A 19919-nucleotide genomic window follows, 5' to 3' on the forward strand; every position below is an offset into this window, starting at 1 on the left:
TTGATGGGCTGAGCAGTGAATCAATCCAGAGATAGAGAGGAAGAAGGGCTTGGCTTGCTCTCTATCAGCTCAACTCTTTCTCTGTCAACCAAAGCAAGATGCTTTGTTCCCTGCAGCCCCTAAATGATGGCTGCTGTCTCTTACATGGAGACAAAGGTCCACCTGACACAGCCTGATCTGAAAACCTTCCAGCTTGGCTTTGTGGAGCAGCAATAAGAGCTCATACCCAGTGAACTGGATGTTTGCAGAGTGCAGTGCAAGACTTGGGGAGATTCAAGCACTGCCCACTGACAAGCGATGTTTTTGTGAGTAAAAGACTCATACAAGTCATCCATGGGTTCTATTCATTTTCTACCACCCCACCCCCAGGCAGTTTGTGTGAGGCTGAGCAAGTAGCTGGCTTTCTCTGCCTGCATTGAAACTCATCTTCGTTATTGTATGTTTTGCCTCACTCTACCTCCTCCACCCCTTGTCTTCAAGCAGGCATGAGCATGCTGATGCTCCCCTCCATCCTCTCACTGTCTCTTGTCTATTTAAACTGCAATGTTTTAGGAGCAGGGACATTAACCCTCATCTGGATTAGCATTGCTCTAATGTAAATAATATTAGTTACATTATAGATGTTTCCCTAATTAGAGCTCCTATTTCTATAGGCATTTAAACACCTCGTCTCTTCATTTGACAGTTACGGTATTTGATTTGTGTTCTCCTGATGTGGAGATCAGCACAAAAACCCTTTTATCTCTTCTGGTGAACGGGTTTAGACTATGATTGGATTTGATTTTTTTTTAGAACCATGTGTAGGGATGAGCCCAGAGACATCAGGTATGATTTTGTGTAAGGGGGGATACCGACACAGAATCTGAATGGAGGTTTAACGATGCAGCAAGAAGCAGGGTTTTAATCAGTGAGGTTTTTTTCAAGGAGCATGAAGTAAGGACAAACCCTTTCAAAAGCTGGGAGAAAAAGAGAGCTGGCCTAGGTAGTAAAGCCTTTTGGAAAGAAAACTTGCCCCCCCCCCCCCGTCCCCATTTGGCTGCCTTTTGAACAGGGTACATCAGTATTTGCTGCTAGTCTGAGGGAAGCCCAGTCGTGAAAAGGTCTACCAGAGATTATTTTATCAGAGAGCCTTGTCTTGGCAGATGGCTGCATGCTTTAAATTTAAACAGAGAGGCATAAATAGTAGAAAAGAAAAGAGGGTAATAAGAAAAATATTAAACTGCCCAGTGCAAATCCTTGGGGAACTTCTATTGCAATAACTGACCTCCCATATAGCACCATTTATTTCATACACTGGCAGCTTTATAGGTGCTTGTACAGCTACAGACGAACACCAATTTGCCAGTGCAGTTTGTTTTGATAACTGTTGTTTTCAATAAATCTATATTAAAATCAACGAGAAAATTAAATAGACCGAAGTCAGTGACACTAGAGATAAGGTAGCACATTACTACAGTGGCCTCTTCAGCTGGAGGAGCTGCCTCTAACTTCAGTATGGCTCACAGATGTGATGAATTTTGATGGTCTCAGTTGTGCTTTTTGATGGCAGACAACATATTTTGCAGGTGGGGAAAGGAAATGTTGATGTTTCAAAGCTCAGCTCCTTGAGGGCTGCAACAGAGGAGGAGGTGGTCTGGATGAGGCTGCTCTGCTCACTATTACAGGCTCTTTCTCTGGGGTTTGAAGGGACACCTGTAAGCATAGAGGTCAAGGTGTCCAGCCTTTGGACCCATTTGTGCTTTCTCCCAGAGCCATTTAGGTGTTCTCATCCTTACTCAGCAATCCACACAGGCAATACCTGTGGGCACCTTAAAGCAGTGGGAGATGCAGGACCTTTGACCGGTCCCCAGGCAAGGGGGATGTCTGCGCCTCAGGTTTGTCTGAACATGGCATGTCCTTCTCCTCCCTGCCTCTAAGCAAACTAGGTGCCTCTGGTGACACAAAGGGGAAGTCCTGGTGGACAACACTGAGAAGGGAAGAGAGAATAGAAATTCCAAGGAGAGAGCTGAGAAGGAAGGAAAGCAGAAAGAAAGGAAGGAAGGAAGGAGTGAGGTGGGGAGCACGATGGGAGGAAGAGAGAGGCTGGAAAAGGAAAGAAGGTCTCCAAACACTGGAGAGGAAAGAGACAGAAGATAGAATAAACAGAAGGGGAGACAATGGGGAAATTAAAGCAGTGTAGATAGAAGATATGTCAGAGCAAGGGTCTGACTCTCAGCCCCCTATACCCTATGAACCTCTCTCCTGGTGAATTTAGCTGTCCTTCGGAGGTGCATGTTTCTGGTGAGAGAGGCAAGACCTTAGACCTTAAGGTTGGTAAAAAGAGACACTTTGGCCAGGAATTGAGGAAATACTCTAAACACCTGACCCCTGGGCACTTGGAACAGCAGCAGCTAGTGCTAGCCAGGTAATTAGTTAGTTTCTACAGGGCAGTTTAGAGGATTTTGGGATCCAGGAAGTTTTGTATAGCACTGAGCATCACGGTTGAGTCCAAGTAAATAATGGACACAAGTGATTTCATGGTAGAATGGGTCAATTTTTTTTCCAGCAGACCAGTTCTCTACCAGAAAATGCTGATTGGAATAACTGGAAACTCTTCCTAGGATGTATCAACGTTATCCAAGCTTTTGCTGAGAAACTGGCCAAAATGTTCATATGAGGATTTTCCTCACTTCCTTCTGACAGTATTGTTTTACTTCTGTGTTACACATCTCTACCCCTTTTGGTTCAAGCGTTTGGCCAAAAAAAATGGGGTCTCCTGAGGTGAGGAAGAGCCAGGCATTCCCTGGGTACAATATATTTTCCTTTGCAAAGTTTTGCTTCCCTGCCCACAGCAAGAATCAAACTGCTAGTGGTGATGGGGCTTGTGCCAGGCCATTTTCCTGCCAGCCATCAGCTCGAGAGCTAGTGCAGGTTTTTCAGTCACGTTCCCTGGGCTTGTTTGGAATGTGCTGGGCACTTCTCAGCTGCTCTGGTCTCTTACATTCATCTTTTAAAAGGACATTTGAAAAAGCTGTCAAAACCCATCAATTCCCTGGCTTGGGGCAGGGATCTCGGTGCTTCCAGATATTCAGTTTCATGAAGAAACTGAGCTGGTTTAACAGGGATCTTAAAAAAGGGTGGAGATTACGCCTGTCGATGTAATGTACGGCCTAAGGAAACATAACAGTGTGGTGTAATGGGTGCTTTGGACCTCTAGAATCATGTAATAACAAAGGAAAAGTGGTAAAGTGGGAAAAAAATACCCTATTTGTATTTAGGAACATGTCATTAAATGACAAAAATCAGAGAGCTAAACTTTTTGTCCCAGCTTAGGTCAAACGGCTTCTTTTTTGAAAGCTCAGAATTTCCCAAGGGACACAAATTCCTTTATTATTATTTTTGGCCAGCTGTCTTCCATATGACTGCCCGTGAAAAGTATTTTATCTCACGTTAAAATCCCACACATAAAAACGTGTCTCTACCTTCCAGCAGGTGTGCTTGTCCTATGGGGAGATTTGCTTTATCAGCTATTTGTCCCTCCAGGAGAAACGCTTAATTTTAGATGTTTTTTCCATTTACACTTTGAGTTCAAGACACTCGAGCAGCGGCTCAAGTGTTGGGTGGCCTGTGCAGGCGTCAGAACCCTCCCTTTATGCACTGCAACCCTTTCAGCTAAAACACTGGCAAAGACATTTTGGTGAAGTGGGTTGGGGTTGGTCTTTTTTAAATGTCTCATTAAGAAGGGTTAAAATGTTTCAAAATGTCCCATTGCACTGCTGTTGGTGCCCTCCCTTTGAAATCCAGCTTTCCCATGACGACAGAGCTGTAAAACACGTGCAACTTTTTCCTCCTTTACCTTCTTTTTTTACTAGTTAGCAATGGAGCTTTGCTGTAGCCATTAAAATATCAAAAATAAACTGCACCCAACTGTACAATATTTTTTTACCAGCGTTTATAGTGACAATATAAACTGTGAGGGTTAAAACTGAGTTTTTTTGCGGATGGCATTGGAATATCAAGATTAAATCTGCAGTGTGAGCACAAGGGTTTTATGACACACAATGATGTGAGAAGGGTTGTATTTCTTTAGCAAAATTGACATCACCATTTGTCCTTCTTTCTTTGTACTTCTTGGGTCTGAGTTTTAGGAGTGAGAGCTGGAAAAGGCATGGTAGATGATTCAGTGCAGCTCCCTTGAACCGGAATCAGGTTGGCACTGATGGGATGTTTTATGGTGCTTTCATGGTTCCCTCCGTTCCTCTTGGAAGGCAGTCCCACAATTCAATGCCTTGTAGCCTCAGGAAATTTCTCCTGATGTTCAGCCTATGTTTTCCTTCTGTGAAACATCTTGTGGAAATGCTGTGGTGAGTGGTCATTTCATTTGGTGCTTTGGTGCTGACACCTTCCTGACACATGGAGGTACTTTTCCTGCTCATCCCACACACAAAGCGGGAGTAAGGGGCAAATCTGGGTTCACTGAGCACTTTCCATCCTCCCTCCTTACCCAAGCAACATACCCAGGTGTGGTTCTGCTTTCTGAAGCACATACATTGGTGACAACTTCACGTCCAGCACCAAGTCCCATGTGCCTGGGACAGTTGCACCAGTCCCATGCAGAGGGGAGCTGTGGCGGCGTGCAGCCCGAGCTGCACAGCTGTTTGTGTTTGCTTTGCATTTCATTGCATCCTCTTCTGCTCTTGAATACCAGAGGTATTTTTCGAGACAAGACCAGCCTGTTTGGTCAGCTTTGTACAGCACCTTGAGCGTTCAGTCAATGTGAGGTCTGGGCAGGCACCATCGTGTCCAACCCAGCAAAGCACAGGTTAGAGAAAGAAAATGCTCCCGTGCATCAAACTCCAGAGCTTTGCTCAAATCCAAGCTACAGCAGATCTCCTACAGAGACATTCCATCCTGATCTGCTCCCTGGTCCTCTGTTATCAGAGCCCAGTCAAGAGGCAGCTTCTGATCTCCTGCTACGTTTGTATAAGGCACTTTATTTTCTGGCCTGCCAAAGGCTGTCCTTCCCACCTCTGTTTTAACTGGAAAAGGATTTCCACCCCACGGCCCCGATTCCGGCTGAATTAATGGTTTTTGAACTGAATCAGCACATTTGAAGTTAAAACAGATCCCCACTGAGTCTGTACATTTTTATTACTGTGAAAGGAGTGCTTAGGAAAATAAAAGAAACAAGAAAGCCCTGAGAGTGGACCACCCTGTTGAAGGGGGAAATACAGAAATCAAGCATGTTTATATGAATGATATTTATAGGGTCAAGTGACAAATATTGTACAAGGCCTTGGAGCCCAGCTCAGGAATATCACATACCAGCCTGGGCACTCGTGCTCAAGACAATTTAATTGAAACTGGGGCAGGTGCAGAAGAGGGCCACTAAGATGGTGTGAGAGATGGAAAGCCAAGGTGTTGAGGAGATGTGAGAATAATGTGGTTGGTTTAGCCCAGCAAAACAAAGAAGATGAAGATGACTGGGATCTGAGAGCTGCCTATAGGTGCATCGGGGGGAAGGAAAAGCATTGAAGTTAAAGCAAAGGACCATTTTGCCGGAGTGAGAACTAACTGTGAATACATTTAATCAAGGAATTAGAAGAAATTTCCCATCTATCAGGCAGAGAAGACCCAAAGAAGGCCTTCTGTTCATGTTAGTATGGGCAAGTAAACAAACATACTTGAAGATGGAGGTTGATAAATGTATTGGGATGTTGGATGGGAAATTCTATAACAAGAGGGAGAGGAACAGCTCAGTACACATGGGAATCCTTTCCTGGCCTTCCTCACCTATACACCTGCATGTGGATTGCTTTCAAGATCTGAAATCCTCTTTTGCCTTTCCTTTGCTGAGGACATCAGCACCTTTACATTCTGCTGTCATCACCAAAGAACCTTGTGCTGCATCTGCAAACTTCCTGGCCTCACAGAGCTGCTGCGGCCACTGCTCCCAAATTCATCAAGGGGGTTACTGTCAAACAAGGAGACACACTTGCTCCCACCAGTGTTGAATGAGCTGCTTTCTTTCAAAACACCCTTTAATTGACAGCTAGGAATAGCTTCCCGTGATGACAAGCTGTCATTAGTATCATTCACCAGAATGATTCTCTGGTGATTGTGCGTGTGTTTAGAGGAGAAGGGACAGAGAAATCCCCTGCAAACAAATGTTTCAACAGAATACATGAACTGAGCTGTGGTTTCAAGAATGACAACGTGAATATAAAAATGTACATTGTGAATATTAGTATTCCCTTAAATATGTGTTCCCGTTGGTTAATGAGTCCCACCGGTGGCGTTAGGAACTGAAGGATTTGGGTTGGCACGTTATTAACTTGTTAAGTAGAAAACAGTGATACAAGGCTACTTGTCATGTGTATTATAAGACATTTAAAAGTTGCATTCAGCAAAAGCAGCTGAACAGAACTAAAGGAGTCGCCTTTAAAACGAGGTGACGTTCCTTTGTGCCAGAATCCTGTAAAAATCCCATTGCTTTTAAAGGAGCTGTGCCTCGGGCCCTTGGGAAAGAGGCACAGGGAGCAGGGCTGGGGAGGCAGGCAGTGTCTAGGACTCTCCTCCCTTCTCCTCTCTGTTGACCCAGATACTTCACCTTGGGCTAGGATGGGCTCTGCCCTTTATTGATACAGAGGATCTCCTGGAGCTGCCCTGCGGGGTTGGAGGGGTTTATTCTGTATTTTCTGCCTTTACCTGCCCCACTGGTTTGCTGCTTTCTTGTAAAGCCCCATCCATCCACCAGCACAGAGGTGGCTGCACATCTGTGCCCAAAGAAATGATGCTTTGTTAAGAAACTATTGGTATTTTAAACCAAACAAAACTTACAGGTAATTGCAGACCAAACAGCTGCATCTGCTGGCAGCAGCACAGGGAATCCATACGTAAGGAGAGGAAGGCAGAGATAGAAGTTCTGAGCTACCCTTTCCAGCCAGTGTTTGGAGATAGCCCTTTGTGTAAATCAGGACAGCCCAGACATGGCCTCAGCATGGACCCTGTTTCCACTGAGCTGCTTCTAGTCATCCCAAAATCTCTAAAGTAGGACAAGCAATTAAGACACCACAGCTGCTCTTGAAGCACACTCACTTTCTCTTGGACTGACAGAGGGCTGATTCTATTGATCCTAAGGCAATGGAATAGCAGGGCAGGCACGGGCTGTGCTACCAGGAATAAATAAGGTGACCCTGATCAGCAACTATCAGCCCTTTCTGCTACTTTTCCTTATTTGCATGAGCCATTTTCTCAGTGTTGCTTGCCCAGGGCCCCGTGGCAGTTGTCCACCTTTGCATTTCCTAGCTCTGCCACTGACTGAGTCCCTTGGGGAGAGGAGTTGTTCCCAGTGAAGATGCTACAAGAGCCATGTGCATTGATAGGCAGGCCACAGAGTATCTATTGATCTCCCTCGTCCATTTTTCCAGAAGCCTGGAGTGAGCCAGATTAATCTGTAGGTGACGTTTTCAGTGGCCTGTAGTGTTCATTTGAGACATGCACACTCACCTAAGACAGGCTCAGATATGAACACTACAGAAACTGTGGCAATATTTAAGGAAACATGTCTCTTCTCAAAATGGTTTGGGTGCCTTCTTCAGCATTTGATAGCTGTGACAGAAAAAAGGACCTTTTTGAAAGTGCAGTTGCTGAAGGCTATCACGCTGCAGTCTTGCAAGGACAACCTGTATGGATCTCACAACGGTTTCAGCTGAGATAGAGTTAATTTTCTTCCTAGTAGCTGCTACAGAGCTATATTTTGGGTTTATGCTGAAGAGAATGCTGGTAAGACAGAGGTGTTTTGGTTATTGTAGAGCAGTGCTCACACAGCATCAAGGCCATTTCTGCTTCTCACCCTGCCCTGACAGTGAGTGGACCCAGGGTAGGGGGAAGCTGATGTGTGCACAAAAAGCTGGGCCAGGACAGCTGTCCCAAACTAGCCAAAGGGCTATTCCATACCGTAGCACACCATGCCCAGTATATAAACTGGGAGAAGTTGGCCATAAGGGGCAGATCACTTCTCGGCCATCAGTCAGCAGGTAGTGAACAACTGCATTGGGCATCACTTGACCTTCTTCAGTTTCATTTCTCTTAATTACTGTTATTAGACTTAATTTTTCTTACTGGAGAATAAAGACCTTAACTGAAGAATTATACTTTATTATTCTTATGATATTTTAGTTTAATTATGACACTTGTTCTTATAGTTCTGATTTTCTTTCCCAATTCCCCTCCTCATCCCATGGGAGGAGAGGGAAGAGAGAGGGAGTGAGCAGCTGCGTGGGGCTTCATTGATGGTTTGGCTTCAATTATGACAAAGGGTCATGGAGACCGGCAGAAGCCAAGATGTGGTCACTGGTTATTGCAGATGCTCAGATGCAAAAAAAGGTCCTCCCCTATCCTGGTTTCAGATGGGACAGAGTTAAATCTCTCCTTGGTAGCTAGTGCACTGCTGTGTTTTGGATTTAGTATGAATATAATATTGGTAACACGCTGATGTTTTACTAGTTGCTAAATAGTGTTTATCCTGAGTCAAGGACTTCTCAGTTTCCACAGGGAGCTGGGAGAGAGCATGGCCAGGACAGCTGACCTGAACTGGCCAAAGGGCTATTCCATACCATATGACATCATGACCAGTACATAAACTGGGGAGAATTGGCTGTGAAGGGTGAATCGCTGCTTGGGGACTGGCTGAGCATCAGTCAGTGCACAGTGACCAATTGCATTGTGCATCAACTGTCTTTCTTGGGTTTTATTTCTCTCTCTGTTATCTTCATTTCCATCACTATTACTATCATTACTATATTTAATTTTGTATTTAAATTATTAAACTGTCCTTATTTCCACCCACAAGTTTCACTTGGTTTTGGTTCTCCCTCATCCCACTGAGGGCAGAGGAAAGGAATGAGTGAGGAGCTAGTGAGTGGCTGCACGGTGCTTAGTTGCTGCCTGGAGTTGAACAACACCACTCCCCCCCCAAAAAAATGGGCAGGAGGAAATCTGCTGCCTGCTGTGCTGCCTGACAACCTGGGAAACAGCACGAGGCTTGGCTAATGAAAAAAGGACATGTGCTCATCTGTGAGCCATTCATTGTTTGTCTAGACTGAGAAAAATATTTTGTACTGTGAGATGCAGAGGTCAGCAGTGAAAAGGCCTCCTCTGTCTTTCATCCTCCTAGAAACACAGGCAGGTTGTGAGCCCGAAATTTCAAGGTTTGGGGGTTGCAGTGTAATTTCAAGCACATCTCAGCCAGTTTCCATCCCCGATAAGGAGGGGCAGGGACAGATTGCTCAAGGAACACTGCGGCACAAAGGCCCTCAATTCACACTCCTGGGCCCCCTGGCAAACCATACATCAGTCACCAAAGGCTCGACAAATCACAGTGATACAGCTAAGCTTAGAAGTAAAACTTCACATTATCCTTGCTTATGTGGGTGGGAGGCTGAGAGATGCCAAATCTAAGAGGGCTTAAAGGAACCCTTTCTATTATTAAATGGTTTGCTGTTGGTATTTTTATAGTTCTGACATGCTACTTTCATGATTCAGGCCTCCAAAGTTCAAGGCTGCTTACAAACAGAGCAAAAAGAGAAATCCAGCCTGAAAAATTGGCAAGGCAATTAAAAGGCAGGGGCAGCAGGCAGATCTGGCCAGGCAGCTGGGAACACGCAAGCAGCCTGCCTTGCAGGGAGGGGTAGTCAGCCATCTCTGCACTCTGGCACTTTACCTTTGCCTAATCTTTTAAGGCACAGAGCCAGAGAAAGGTGTAAGAGATGATTTGAAGAGGACAGCAAGATGACAGACCGGTATGACTGCTTCTGCCTGTGGGTAAAGGACGAGTGAGGTCATCTCTAGGATCCCTTGCAGCCCTATTTGTGAGAGTTGGTGACTCTGAGTTTGCCCTTTGCACACATGTGGAGTGTCAGGGATTGTGCAAAGGAGCTGCTGGTTTGAAATGCGGAGCTGAGGGTTAATGTGAGGGGCAAGGAAGGAAGCAAAGCAGAGAATGGCACCAGCTAGTCCGCTTGTTATTGCAGCTTTACTTTCCCAGGGTAGTGGACGCGGCAGTGGGTTAAAGATTAGGTATAATTGCAGGTAGGATGTGAGCATCCTGGCTGAGGGTGCCAGCCATATGTGTGAGGTGGAGATGCCACAGTTTAGAGGTGTCTAGAGGAGGCTGGGTAATGTCCAGACACACGTTTAGGATCAGAGAGCTGCATGAACATAGAAGAACTGGAAGCTTCTGTCTGTTATCCAAGTGAGAAGGAGGAAGGACAGTCTCAGTTTTCCCAAGGGATTGACCTTGTCTTAATCCAAATCAAACAGAGGGGGGAACCAGTGGTCAGCATCAGCTGCAGTTATGGGTGCAGCCCTGCCAGGGAACAGTTAAGACTGACATGGACTTATCAGCACTGACAGCATTGACCCGATCAGGAGTGACGTGAAGTGGTGCCATGATGTGAGAATCACACATGAAGGGTTAAAAGCGTCAGTGCCCGCTTATCTCTTGTGCAGACCTGAGTGGAGGACTGAGACATCAGCATGAGAAGCAGTCAAGGGAGGAAGCCTTGTGGAGGCAAGACAGTCCTGCTTTGGCTATAAATCCCAGGATCAAGCAGAAAACCAACTTCAGAACAGTTTCAGCAAGGCCACGGTGCCCAGACTGAGATAATTGCTTCATTAACCGTGACATTAATGTTAAAGTTAACAGCCCTTTGACATCCCTAAGTATGATAATGAGCAAAAAGAGGTACATGCTAAACATATGGCTGTTCTTTAACTCTCCACCCAAATCATGTGAAACAAGAGGGCAGAGAAGTTTGGGGTATAAATGTCTCCAAGGAGAGGCAAATAGAGCTTTTGAGCTTTTTAGCCTTTTGAATGTTTTTGCATCACTTCTTAAGTTAATTTAGAGAGACACAGCAGGGAGAAAGAGACTGAAGACCAAGGTGAGACAGTTGATGAGCTGTCCTCCTCCTCCTCCTTCTCTACCAAGTCAGGAATGCCTTCTTGGTAAGGATTGTGCTGCTTTGCTTTGTGGTGAGGAGTCCTCAGGATAAGCATTGCTGCCCTTTTTATCACATATTAGTGCTACTGCAGTAAGTGTATTTATCAATGGTGATATTGGATCTGTTCTATCTGTCACAGAATCACAGAACGTTGGGGGTTGGAAGGGACCTCTAGGGATCATCCAGTCCAACCCCCTGCTAAAGCAGATTCCCCTCCCTCAGGTCACACAGGAACGTGTCCAGGTGGGTTTGGAAACCTCCAGGTAAGAAGCCTCCACACCCTCCCTGTGCAGCCTGGGCCAGGGCTCTCTCACCTCCACACCAAACAAGTTCTTCCTTGTGTTTAAGTGGAACTTTTTGTGTTCCAGCTTATGGCCATTACCCCCCAGTCCTGGGCACAAAAGACAAAAAGCGTTGCCCCATCCTCCTGACACCCACCCTTTAGGTACTTACAAGTGTCAATGAGGTCCCCCCTCAGTCTTTTCTCCTTCTCCAGGCTGAACATCCCCAGGTCCTGCAGCCTTTCCTCATTAGAAGGATGTTTCAGTTCCCTGATCAATTCTGATAAATCAAGTTCTAACTCCTGACTTTGTGAAACTCCTGTCGGTGAAAGTCCCTGGAAGAGCCTCTGGCAGGATAACATCAAGCTCTCCAGGGCTGGGGGCGAGGGGAGGCCCCACACAGGGGTCCTGCGTGAGGCCCAGCCGCACAGGCAGCACTGGCACCGCACAGGGGACGCGGTGTCCCTCAGGTGAAGCCAACGTGAGCTCCGCACCAGCGCGACAGTACATGTACAGCTGAGGCCGCGTTTGCCAAAGGCAGGATCTGCTGAGGCCCGGGCAGAGCACTGTGAGGGGAGGCTTCGGGGAAGAGGCACAGGTGGTAGCGGGGGTGCGATGGGATGGCCCGTGTGAGGAGACACACGGGGTTGCGAGGACGGGGGGAGGTGAGCTTCTGCGGAGCGAGGGGCCCGCGCGGGGCGGCGCCTGGAGCCGAGGCGGGGCGGCGGCGGCGAAGCGCGGGCACAGAGCGGCGGCGGGGGAAGGGGGGGGGCAGAGGCGGGGCGCCACCGCCTAACTACAACTCCCAGCGTGCCCCGCGCCGTGCGCGCCTGCGCGAGGGGGCGCGGCGCGGAGGAAGCCCCGCCCCCGGCGGCGGCAGGCGGCGCTGCGGTTGGCCGGCGGCGCTGCCGCTCAGAGCGGGGTCAGGGGTCAGAGTGCGCGGAGGTGAGTGGCGGTGTTGGGGACTCGTGGTGCGGAGTGTGTGCGGGGCGGGGGGGGGGACGGCCGGGCCCGGGCGGCCTCCGCCGCGGGGGGGGGACGCGGCGCCGCCGGGCAGCGGGCGGCGGCACGGCCGCGGCGGGGCCCGGCCGGCGCGGGGGCCCGGCAGGCCTGGCGGAGGCGTGGGGCCGCCGTGGCCCGGGGCGGGGGGTGGAGGCCTGGTCTGGAGAAGAGGGGGGGGGGCGCGGCCTGGCCCCCCGCGGCAGCGGGGCCTGCGCAGGGGCGGCGGCTGGCCACCCGGGGGTGCGGGGCGGCGAGCCGGGCTGCGAGCAGGGCCGAGGCGGCGGCGGGGGTGTGGGGAGGCCGTTGAGGACAGCGAGGGGGGTGGCCCCGGGCCGGAGGGAGGGCTTGGGGCTGCGTGGCAGCGCCTCGCCTGCTCGACGCCGAGCCCCGGCTCCACTCTACTCGAGCTCGGGGCTACCGGGCCCGACGCTCCCTGGGCTCAGCCTGGGGTGGAAGTCTTGAGGGTGGCGGTGGCAGCGGTCCCCCAGGTCCCAGCCGGAGTAGAATCAGTTGCTGTTGGGAGGAGGGAGAAGAACTTGCCCACCTGGGGAGTAGGGGTTGTGAGCGAGGGGCAGCAGCAAGGGTTGGCCGTGTACCTTTTGGGTTGCAGAGGTTCGTAGATGGAGGTGATAGGGGAGTAAGTGGTTTGGTTTATTATTTTATTTTAAACTCCTGTAATACTGAACTGGTCACTTGTCTCAGATCTTGAGACTGAAGTAAACTTAAGAAGGCTTAGAAGTGCAAGATCCGTTTACTTGTTTCCTGACTGGCAGCAGGAATTTCTTCTCCGGTTCTTTTCTTGCTCTGTACTGTTACAGGTGTTTCTTCTGAACTGAGATGTATGAAAAGATGTTGTCATTTACTCCTTATGTTCTGTCATTTACAAGTCCTGTGTCTAGTGGGTTTACGTGGTCGTTTCTGGCCTGTTTGCTAAGAAGCCTGACACTTGTTTTACTACTTTTTTTACCTATCTCTTTTCCTTATTGAGCTTTTGGTTTCAGAAATGAGTGGATTGACACCTGCTGCTTAGTCAGAACTCAGTATTCTTTTAACTGCAGTGCAAGGAACCAACAATTTTTCTGGTAGATTAATGCTTGCGCTGTGCGTCAGGAAGGGTGAGGTATGCAGGACTCTGGCCAGGTACAGCTCAAAGGTACTTGTCCCATCAGATGCTGTTAGACAGTTTGAGGATTTTAATCTTTTTTTTAACAGTAACTGGAATTTATTTTATCCTTTAGTTGCTCTTTGCAACGTTGTAGCAGCTCATTACTTGTTAAAGTTGGCATTGGAACTTTTATTTCCAAGAATGAATTACTATTAAAATCAGTGATGTGTTAATGTCCAGTTGGCTACTCTTCAGTGTGTGGGCTGGGGAAAATTAACTTGAAACGTTTGTTTCCCTTTTCAAGTACCGAATTCTGGCCTTTGCAACCGAGTTTTCTTGTTAATCTACAGTGGGGACTAAATGCTTTGTCTTGTTTCAAAGAGTGACCCTTTTTTGGTCCTTGTTAATCTCAAACCTTGGGTTGCTCTCCATCGATGGTGTTGGAGGGAGTTTTGTGGTTGGTTGGTTTGTTTTTCAAAGAGTGAGTGCATACAGCCAGGCAGATTTCAGTGTTACCACAATCCAAAAGAAAAAAACCTATTACAGCATTAAAAAGAAAATTCTTGTATGCTTGCTGCTAAATTAAGAAGTCCTTGGATTGAGTATACACTGACATGACCTGAAGTTTCCACTCTGCAATTGAGAGGTACTTAACTTGAGTTTGATTCCTTTAGGAGGCCTGATTAGGGCTGTTTTGGTACTTGCCTTGTTTTGACTTTGTTAACTTTGGTAGGCCTTGATTTTTAGTTTTTGTTACTATATTTCCTCCTCCCCTCCCTTAAATTTTGGAAATGGAGTTCTGGAAGAGAGTTATAGGCATGAAGTTTTTGGACTTGACTCCGCCCCTGTATGGATCCAGGAGCCACCTCCAGTAAGGGCCATGAGACTGTGGAGTGCAGGGCTGGTTAAGTTTAGGTTAATGGTGTGGGACAGGCCACTGTGGCTGCACTCACAGGGGAACAATGAAGGCTGTTGAGCAGCTCTGCATTTGTCACAAGTCTGTCCTTGGATCTGAAGCACTTGTTGTTGCTGGAAACTGTCATCACAGAGACACACAGTGTCAGTGTCATATACCAGCATGGTGTGTGTATATATATATCTCTACATCAGCTAATATACCAGGAGAGGACTAGTTGTGGCTCTGGATGTGTAACCTAGAGCAGAGATGCTGGCTGTTGCTGCTAGGTACTGTTTGTCAACTTTTCTCTCCCCAAAGAGAAGTCACCTCTGCTGGCAAAATGCCAACTGAGAATTTGTATTTATTCCAGATACATTGAGCAGGTAAAGATACTTCACTCCCAACAACAAAAAAAGCTTTTATTTTTGTTCTGTTTTTAGTTTCAGCTGTACTCGTTACAGTTGTTATTTTTTTCTGTGGTTGAATATTAGGGTCAGCATCTTCCTTGGCTGGTTTTCTGGGCTTGCTGAGACCAGTGGAAACCATGCCCTGTTTGGAGTATTCGCCTGTCTACTAGGGCAGAGCTTGGCAGAGTACAGACTTTCTTTTAACACTCAGGAGTTCATTTGAAGATCAAAAGTGACCAGTGTGTTGAGCAATGCAAGTGTTGTCTCCTTGAATCCCATCTGAGATCCATTTGGCACTCTCAGGCGTTAACCTTCAAGTTCATTTTTCAGATAACGAAGGTGTGCAGCTGTATAAATGATTGGAACAACTGTGGCATTCATGTGTGTGAGAATCAAGTAATTATGCGTGCTAGATTCCATTAAACAAAGGGTGGCCTGCTATTTCTCCTTTCCACTAAATTAGCCCAATATGCAACAGTAGCTGTTACTGACTAGAAGTGTAGTAGCTACAAGTCTCTTACTTCTGGCACTGGGAGCTCTGCTGTGGTTTGATTAGAAATGCCATACATTTCAGAACTTGCTCTGAAGACCAGGGCTGAGAAAGCCTGAAAGCTACGATGTGTTATTTTTTGCCAGCGAATGGAGTGACCGTTGGGATGAGCTCTCTGCAGGTAGTGAGGAGCCTCCAGACTTGATGCTGCCATTCAAAGGCCAGAAACTTTTCTGTAAGATGGTCAAGTCTTTGGGCTCAATTCAGGAGTAATGAAGTGGAAACTTTATAGCCAGCATTACCTGAGGTTCAGACAGGATGGTGCAATGGACTTTCTGACTTCAAGTTTACGTGTTTGTGCTGCCATTGCCAGGGTCCCTTCTCCCATCCTGCGGTGCACTGTGCCAGTCCAACTGGTGAGCAACTGAGCCCATCTACAGCTTCCAGTGGCTCATTTCCCTCCTGCTTCTGCCAGTGTGGGCCCATCCTCTCCTTTGAGCTTTGGTCCTCACACAGCCTACCCCTGAGCTGATTCATGAGCTAAACCAGCAGGAAACTAGCTTGCTTTGTGTTTTTGTCTTGCTATGTTAGTCCTTTTATAGGTTCCTGTGGTTGAATTGGCTCATAGAAGGGCCAGACAAGCTCAGGAGCCGGTATAAGGTAATCATCAGGAGAGCAAGGACGGAGCAGGAAGGACAGGCCTGCCTCCTTTGTCCTCCCAGAACTATTGGCTTGGTTAACTCCATTTTGTATGTGTTCCCCTGGTGCATTTTCTAAACGACTCCCACACAGAGACGGGAGACTGGACTAGAGGATTCTGGGTCAGATCATCTGCAACTTTTCCTTAATACCGAACCTCTCTTAGGCTGTGGCTTTCCCACCTTTTGCTGTATCCATCTCTGTTGTTGCTTCTTTGTTTTAATTCTTGTTTCCTCCCTCTACGCTTCCTCTAAAGTGACCACTCCTTTACTGTGTGGAACTTCTTCAGACTCCAGCTTAGACCTGTTGCTTTTTCACAGCTACTCTTGGAGAAGGTTTAAAAATACACAGCAAAGCCTGTCGTAGGAGACCAGTCAAGGAGCTGACGAAAGTGGGTTGCCTAGTGGAGGTGGCCTAATAAAACTGGAGTGGAATTATACTGCTCATCTTTGGGATGGCTTCTGGGCGATCTGTTCAGATGGGTTCATATCCTGCCAGTGTGGAGTCTTGTGTTGGTTTCACTGTGCTGCCAAGTGAACTGAGCTGTGTTTGTTTCCCAGCCTCGTAGGGTGCGATAGCCCCAGCAAGCACTTCCCTAAGTAATCAGCGCCTTCGGCCTCGCTCATTGTGATCTCACAAGCCATCGCGTCTGTGGAGTCACAATGGAAGAGATTCTGGTGCTCTGACATATCTGGTGGTGCCTTTGACATATCAGCCAAGGAACGCAGCAGGAAGAATGAGCTCAAGAAACAGGAGAAACCTTCCTTAACCCAAGAGTGTCTTCCATTCTTTAGTCAACCCTTTCCATGTTTGCTTCTTTCTTCCACAATGGCCATATAGAGGGAAGCTGCTGCCTATAGAGAGTGAATCATTCTTTTTTAAATTGAACTACTGAGACATACATATCTCCTGGATGAGCAGTTTCCTGACTTTGCTCCTGTAACCCTCATTCTTCTCTGCTGTTACCCTCATTTGTTGGACTGCATCTAATTTTAGACTGTAAGTTCTTGAGAACAGGGACTTTTTCATCTATAGTAGGAAGAGACTGGGTGCGATTGCAGAGTGCTGTAAAAACAAAACAATGGATGCCAAGTTGTATCTGAGCTGAGTAATGGTGGGACAGCATATAGGCATCCTGTGGCAATGCTTTGGGAAAGCTGAAACTCAGGCTTGGTTGTCTAGCAGTGCTGAAGCCAAACCCTGCCAAAAGTGAAGTGAGTACAACCATGGAAGCATAATGGATTCATGCTCAAGGGATGATCCTGTGAGGTTAACAAATGGAAGATGCACGTTTACCTGTCTAAAATGATGTGACATTATTAAAATGGTTCTAAAAGCTTTGTGTTTTGTTGTTTGTTTTACTTCATGTACTTCTTTTTTCTTTTGCAAGTTTGGATGGTGACTGTGGATAAGCTGGCTTTGTTCAGTGTTGTTTCCTGCCTCGCAGACTGTGTCCAGGTGCTGTCATTTTTGGGCTGTAGCTTGTCCAATGAAATATTTGAGTTTAGGTTGAGGCTGACTTAAAAAAAAAAAAGTTATCTCTATTTTTCTTCAGTTATATCTTCACACAGCTGAAATATGGGCTCACATTTGACCTCTGAGTGTGCATTTGAACAGCTACCAAAATGGAAGTCCCACATTTTTTGTTATACTCTGTTCCAGGTGTTGCTAAATGTATGCAGTTCTGTTCCACAAAAAGCATCTTTATTACCCTGCCTTTTTACTCTTTATATTTATGATTTAATAAAATAAGACACTATAATAAAATAAGACAAACCTGACTTACATTTTGGATTGGTTTTGGTTGTTCTAGGCTTGAGTTCAGTTGTGTGTTGGGAGGCCAGTTGTGCCTGGCCAGGCTTTGCACAGGGAATAAGCTGAAGTGTGTGACTCCCAAAAACAACTTGTATTTTTTAGTTTTAAGTGTCTTGTTCTTTACTGTAGGGATTTTTTGTGTGGTTGAATTTTTTTTTTAACACAGTGGAGGGACATATCCTCATAACAAAGTCATCAACGTGGAAATGGAGGCTCTGTAAAACATACCATTTCTTAGATCACCCTTCCAACCTGACCTGTTGCCTTGCCCCCTCCTTACTTCACCTCATCAAACCAGACAGCGAAGGGGAATGGTTTTGATTTAAAGGCAAGCTGTTGAAGTTATACCTTCTCTTGCTGCCAGGTGATTTTTAATTTGATATGTTTGTAAAAATGTTAATGTTATCTGCAAAGAGCCCTTTAAGCTCGAGTTTGTAGGTGAATTGGTCTCACCATTGATGAACGTGGATCCTCTGCAGCCCACGTGGTGCACGTCTCTGTATGTGGCTTTGAGGCTGTCCTGCAGGCTGGAGAGTACTTGAAATGCCCTGCTCGCTTTTGTCACTGGTGTTATTCATGTGGCAGGAGTTGCCCACTTTGTTCCTTCCTGCTCATAGTTGCCCCTGAGCAGCTTACCCAGTGGGAAGCCTGGGGTGCAAGAGAGCTGCCAGTGCAGCTCCTCTGCTTTGTGCTCATTGAGGTCCATGGCAAGCTGCTGGCCATGACTGGCACTTGCCTTTCTCCTGGCTTTCTGTACTTGCTAGTGATCAAACTGTATGGTGTGCTTGGACAATTAACAAGCAAGAGCTATGGCTGGCCTGAGCTTGTTACCTGCAGCTGATGTCCTTGCTGATTATAGCTAGTGATGTCACGTGTCACACAACGTGGACTTTGTCTTCCAGCCCAAACCCACCACACGTGTGGCCATTTCCCCTGTTATTGGGTGTTACAAATGCAAAATGCTATCACATTTCCTAGCTCTGTATACAATCTGTCAAAATAATTCCCGAGGTCCAGCCTCAGTTTGTGGTCCCATTACATTTCATGTGTATCTGTGTAAGGAGTTGGAGCTGTGCAATATGAAATATTAACCTGGTAGGGTTGAATGCCAGATGTGACAGCTTGCACTGTCTGAGATTATAATCTGACCCTGTGTGCATAAGAAATATATATCTGTGGTGTTTTACATAGCTTTGGAAACAGAATCACTGAACATGTGGATTTATATGGTTAGAGGCAGGTTTCTCGTTTTTGAAGCTGTGTTGCTTGCCTTGTTGTCAGTTGGGGGGGAAAAAAAGAGATAATTACTAGTGCTTTGCATTGTCATAGCTGTTATAAATGCTTTACATGACTTCTAATAAAGTGTGTTTGCTCACCAGCTATCTTGTGCTCTGAGGCACTCTGACCTTGCCAAAGAAGATGATGTGAGGTCTTCCCAGGGCACCTAGAGCAGTGGCTGGGTAAACATGCAGTTAAAACTTCATTTGGCTGAAGATGCAGTTTTGCAGTGGGGTTGCTCTTATTTGTATGCCATCTGTGTAGGTGAATCAACATGCAGTACCCCACCCCTGCCCCTTTGTTCAGAGCATCCCTCCCTCTGCTACATGGGAAAATGGGGAGGAAGGCTGTTTTTAGGATGGGGAGCCTGATCCTGTCATTAGACATGGACCACCTGCAGAAGTTGTTAGTGTAAACAGGCACTAGATGTTGGCTGTTATTCCCTGTGCTGATGTCCCACAGTACCTGTGTAACACAGACCTGCTGGGGTCTGAAGCGGTGGTGACGTGCCTGAACCCTGCTGAGATGGCCAATTTGCCTTTGCCATGTGGACTTGGTGCCTTGGGAACCTCTGCACCACCGTGCCTGATGCAGGCCAGCCTGAAGATTGGTGGAGATCATGTCTGATGCCCTAGTCTTGCCAGTTAAGATACATTAGAGAGGTACTGATCTTGCTCTGTGTGGGTGGATAATGTATGTTTTATTGCATGTGTTTGATATAGGGGTTGGAGCCTGCCTGCCTGCCTCCCCCACTCCAACTGTATATTTTACTTTATGCAGTAGACTAGAGACCAGGTTTTACTGCAACTAACTTGCAAGCTGCTTTATTCTGAGATATTATATTTGCTGTGGTAGGCCTTTAGATTCATAGCTGGTAGCTTGAAGATTTAAAGCACGTATACCTTAAATATATCTTATCTGGGGCAGGTTAGAAGTGAATATAACTAACTTCTATTTGG

The 19919-nt window shown here is 46.8% G+C and overlaps 1 protein-coding gene across 2 annotated transcripts in view; it reads left to right on the forward strand.

Annotated features, from left to right (window-relative positions):
• The first annotated feature begins 12131 nt into the window (after positions 1 to 12131).
• Positions 12132 to 19919, forward strand: part of ERI3 (ERI1 exoribonuclease family member 3) — a 133659-nt gene continuing 125871 nt past the window's right edge. For both annotated transcript variants that reach the window (XM_062004009.1, XM_062004010.1), the window contains exon 1: positions 12132 to 12211. The gene's annotated coding sequence lies outside the window, so the exon portion shown is untranslated. The remainder of the gene's footprint in view (positions 12212 to 19919) is intronic.

Source organism: Colius striatus, chromosome 10, assembly GCF_028858725.1.
Source record: "Colius striatus isolate bColStr4 chromosome 10, bColStr4.1.hap1, whole genome shotgun sequence".
Taxonomy (NCBI): Eukaryota; Metazoa; Chordata; class Aves; order Coliiformes; family Coliidae; genus Colius; species Colius striatus.